The sequence below is a fragment of the Aplysia californica genome, unplaced genomic scaffold (assembly GCF_000002075.1).
Source record: "Aplysia californica isolate F4 #8 unplaced genomic scaffold, AplCal3.0 scaffold00024, whole genome shotgun sequence".
Lineage (NCBI taxonomy): Eukaryota > Metazoa > Mollusca > Gastropoda > Aplysiida > Aplysiidae > Aplysia > Aplysia californica.
This window is the reverse complement of record NW_004797294.1, coordinates 616202-621703: the sequence shown is the minus strand read 5'-3', so window position 1 is coordinate 621703 and position 5502 is coordinate 616202.

The following is a 5502-nucleotide window of genomic DNA, read 5'->3' as shown; positions in this document are numbered from 1 at the left end:
TATATATATAAGTTAGTACCAGTACGATATATAGTAGTTTTTGCCATTCTTCATAAAGTGTCCGGGATGCTGATATTGAACAGACACCCAGAAAAGGCACATAGATCTAGATCTAACTTAAAGAGATTAGATTTCTCAGATTAGAATCTCAGCTTGCTGTAGGCCTACCTAATTTTTTTTACTGCTTTAATGTATTATTATGAATCGGTCTGTGGTTGCCCATGGACATTATTCCAATAAAGCTAAAGAAACTAAAATCGATCTGTAATAATAGGCCTATTATTTGAACCACTTTATTTTCATCACAAGGGGGAAACTTAGCACTACTTCCTCTGAAAAATACAAGTGTTCATACTTTTCTTTGTGGACTCATTTTTTTACAAGTAACTTCTGTTATTCTATATCACTTCTTAAACGACGTATACAAGAGCAAGCCGACGTCATCTCACTGGAATACATCCCTTTAAAAGAGGCATACTACGTTCCCAATCTTTATGATCATCATAACCATGCCAAAATTTGGTGCATCTGGGAGAAACTGTATTGTGGGCATTCTCGCTGGGATATCATTCCAAATGATCGCACAAGTTTCCATGTTCGAAATCAAAGGTCAAGTGCTTTCTCAAGAAACACGCTAGATCTCTAATACACGGAGCATTAAAGGTTAACGACACTGATGTGGTAGGCCGAAGTCGATTGCAAGATAGAATGATGAATGCATTTTTGAGGTTACGATCGTCAACCATTTAATTTGTTGCCACCACACAAATTGTCTCTGACCTTTTGAGTTTGCGCACAAATAGAGTGAAAACGGCTCACTCAGGCAAATTAGCCTGAACTGTAGATGCCCTTATTATATTATTGGCTGTCGCTTTGAGGAGCACCTCAGAACGGCTAAATCGGTAAAACTGGGCATTTCTATGACCTCTGTGGGATACTTTACTCTTCTCTGATGAGAGTAAGTTCAATGTTTCTTTTACTGATGGGTGTTTTCGAATCTAGAGAAGGGGTGGTGTGTGCTGCAGACAAATCGCTTTAGTGTAGTGTCTGTGTCGTGGTGAGGGCAGGAATCAAGATGCACTACCGCATTTTTAAAAATAATACTCGTTGTCATCGATGGTCATTTGACAGAGCCCACACTTATGTTGAAACCATCCTGCAAGACCATGTCTTCCGTTTTTCACGACTCACAGTCTATCGTTTCGATTTCTGGTACTGCTGTCCGTCAGCACTATATTTAGAACGAAGAACCCATTTTAGGTCCTACAGCTAGATGAATTGTGACAATCAATTGTGACAATTTCCCGGGAAAACGATGCCACGTCCAAGCAAGCCAGGAATCAAAAAGAGAATATTTGCTTTAGGCCTACGGGGGAAAATGCCCGTTAGATCTTGACAGTTGGGGTCACTCGCATAATGATTAGCAACATTACCGCAGTTTCGTTACCATAACTATGTTATAAGCAAAGTATCTTCAAATAAAAATTCACTTACACGGAAAAATGATTGCGTGAGATTCCATAAATTAGCTTGTATTTATAAAGGTGGCTCGATAGCTGACGTCTGGAAGATGGGCACTTGCATTAGGTGATGGTTTCAGCTATTCACTGTGCGTGCTTGAGGGGTGAGGCAAGGGATTTCTTTGAGTTGTGCTTAGAAGGAGCTGACATAAACTGTATTTTAAACACGTTTTTAAAGGACACCAGTTATTTGGGAGCGTGTTTGTTTTAACGGGAGACTTATTATTTTACATTGTATGGAGACTTATTGAAGGCGTAGACAAAATCTAGGTCATAAAGAGGATGAATACATTTATAAAGGAAGAGCAGTTAGGCAGTTAGTGAATGTCACTGAGGTTGTGTGAAGCATAGATATTTTTCCATTCCATCAGCTTCTTTGACAGTGTAGATGCTGAAACGAAAGCTGGTAAGTGATGTGTGAACATACTTTACTTTAGCAGTTTACAATGTTACGGTACTAATTATTGTACTCGTAAAAGTGTGAGTCTCTATATATATTCTACGAGGGGGGGTCTTTGGTCTGGGTATGAAGGAATCACGGTACAGTTATGAAATTTTAAAAAACAATTTCTTTGGAACACACCATGTAAATTTTCTGGAAAATCCTATAATAATAAGGCACTAGTCACAATTTCTTTAAAAAGATGGTGACTATGGATGAAACATGGATTTATCATTTTGATCCAGAACAAAAATGTCCTTGATGCAATGGAAAACCTCTTCTTCTCCCTCACCGAAGAAGGCAAAGGTAACACCGTAAGTGGAAAGGTCATGCTGTCGTGTTTCTGGGATTGTGAAGGTATCATCATAACTGAATAAATGTACCTGGAAAATGGAAAAATAGTCTCAAGGAACTACATGTACTATTTAGGTTTGCTGATAAAATTGCGGTCCGAACTGGTGAGAAAAAAAAGCGTGGATAACTCCGTAATGGGGTCCTCCTGCTGCTTGACAACGCCCCCGCGCACTCGGCGTAACAAACAGTCCAGACAGCAGAACAGTGCGCCTTTGAAATCCTGCCCTACCCAGCTTCTTCACCAGACTTAGCCCCTTCAGGCTTGTTTCTGTGTCCTAATATTATTTTTAAAAATAATTGAAAGGAGGCCGTTTCCAAGACAACGAGGACGCCACTGAAGCTGTGGAAGACTGGTCATTTTTTTCCTCAAGGACTTTAGAAGGTAAAAAAAGACGAGGCAGAAATGTATTACTCTGCATCGTGACTACGTAGAGAAATGAAAGAAGGTGTGCGAAGTTACAAAGCTCTATCTTTATTCCTTTATTATATCTAGACCAAAGACTTTTTTTACCCCCTCGTAGTATACATGTATCTGTTTTTTGTTCGGTGCTTGTTATGTAAGTTATTATTATGTGTGTATGTTTGTGAATACAAGTGAATCTTAATGAGGGTGTTTGTGTGTGTGTGTGTGTGTGTGTGTGTGTGTGTGTGTGTGTGTGTGTGTGTGATTAAAGAGGTGATTTTTGTTTGAGTCGTTGCCGATTTGTTGTTACTGTCTTTTTCTCTCTCTTTGTGGTGTGATTTCTGATTATGATCAGACATCTTATAGGTGGAATTTTTTTGCCTTCATATTCATTGGCATAAAAAAGACATTAGACTCTTTGTAGACCTATGCTGGGACAGAGCATAGTTTGAAGTATCTTTTATCGACCTGTTTCGTCAGGGACATTCTAGTGTCACCATAAATTTTCAGTCTACTTGTGGGTTTAAATCTTTTTGTTGGATATGTGTAAATAATTGTAAGCTGCACGATTGTTAAGCCCCCATCAACACTATTTAGCTTCATTCTGAAAACTGGGACAAGCATACTTTTACCAGTTAATATAAAGACTTCGTTATCTGTTGGCGTCGGTGGCCTAGTGGTTAGGCTACCGTGAGGTTGGGGGCCCGGCGTTGTGTCCTTGGGAAAGGGCACTATACATGAATTTTCCTCACTTCACCCAGGTGAAAATGGGTACCCGGCCATAGACAGCGAAAGATCTTGTCAGTATGTTAATGTTTTAGCGCCTATAAATGGCTGCTTGCACTGTATGCTTCCCAGGAAGTTGAGTTTGTTTCAGAATGCTCTCAGGTCTGCTGCTGGGGTAATAGTATAGATTGTGAAACGCATAGAGCCTGCTGTTGAGCGGGGATTTGCGCTATACAAATGCTATCTATCTATTATTATTATTATTATTATTATTATTATTATTATTATTATTATTATTATTATTATTATTATTATTATCATGATTATGATTATGATTATGATTATTATTATTAATAATAAAACGAGCATCGTTTTTAACAGTAGTAGAAAAATTCCTCTAAACAATGCAATGATAATGGCACCTCAACCCCCTCCCCCCTGTAAAAAAGCCACTCTGATTTACAAGTATATTTGGTCGCATTTAAGCACAAGGAGACTATCCCGAAAAAAATGCTCTTTTGAAAAAAATCGAAGGTAAAGCTTTTGCCCCTTGTTCAGTTTCTTTAAAAGACGAGGAGAATTTTCTCTATAACCAAACAAATATACACACCAATAAAACCAAACTTCTCCTATAGGTAGGACAATGCCCACTTTTGTTGTAGGTCAAAATTTCTGGAAACCCCCCGAAATCTGGGTTAGCTCGTTTGTCCTTAAAAGCGACCATTTTAACTAGGAGCAAAGCATCCCTGCATCGCAAAGGAAACAAAGCACAAACTCATATAGAATGCATCTTTATACCAACACTGTAGTTCCAAGCACTAACAAGGACAATAAACAAGAGTCACCAAAGTAAAATACATGTACTTGTATACGCCTTTGAAATAAGTTTGTAAGGAAAACTTTAAACATCACAAAAAAGACAGAGTGAGAAAAGAGATTGTCAGAGAACAAGTTGGCTCTGCTTGTAGTACTCTTTTCTTTTTTGTAAGTGTTTTACGGCGCTCGCAAATGCATAAGGTCATATAAGCGCGAGGGATACTTTAAACTTTTGCAGTTGGTAGGTAATTTTGAATTTTGCGCAGGTGGCGGCCGAAGCCTACTCTTATTGATTTTAGACCACCAAGGGATCTTTAACGTGCGCAACTTGCACACGGGCCCTCCGAGATTGTTCGCTCTTTTTCGAGAAGGCTAGGTATAGATATTTCCTACCAGAAGATCATAGGTGTTGCTGAAAGACAGCAGTAAGCAGGAGCCTAGGAGTAGCAGTAGAAAGGCTGCAGAAAGAGTCAGGAGCCCAGAGGAGGGGGCAAAGGATGTGAGGGGGTGGGGTGGGGGGAGGGGGCAGAAAGAGGAGACAAAAGCAGACGACAGAACATTGCTAGATCTAGAGAGCAGCAAAGGAGGTGAAAGGAGACAATTTTAGAGAAGAACATTTTTGGTCACTACCCGGATTCGAATTCGGGACCTTTGAATGAGAGGCCAACACCTTAACCTCTAGGCCCCGAGAGCCCCCTTGAAGTACTCAGATAAAAGACGATTTTATTCGTTTGGACATCAGTCAAGACTATCACCAAACATCATGGCAGCTAGAACATGCAACCAGAGAACAGCAGATGGACTTACAGAGGAAGAGACAGGCGCAGGAAAAGATGAATAGAGGGGTTAGTGTGAGAGAAACATTAGACAAAAATAACAATATTATGTTGGGGCGCGGTGGACAACGGTGTTCTTCAATTTTTGAGCTTGTGCAGGTGTTAAAATAATCTTCAAGCCTGCTTGTTTGTCCTGGCTTTGATTGGAATTAAACCCCATCTATCTTTAATCGAATTTTGAGTTATGTTTTCAGGAGGTGGGGGCGCGCTTGGTCTCGGAAGTAATGTAAGCATGAAAATGGCCGCCAAATTTGTCTGACTTATTAAGCCGTAGTGTCCTTGGAAACTGCAAATTCACATAAATTTTGTGCTTTTGATGAACGTTTTTCAGCATCATTCGTGCAGGGTCACAGGAACGTGCTTTTAAATTGACATAACGGGTGTTAGCCCCCACCCCCACCCCCA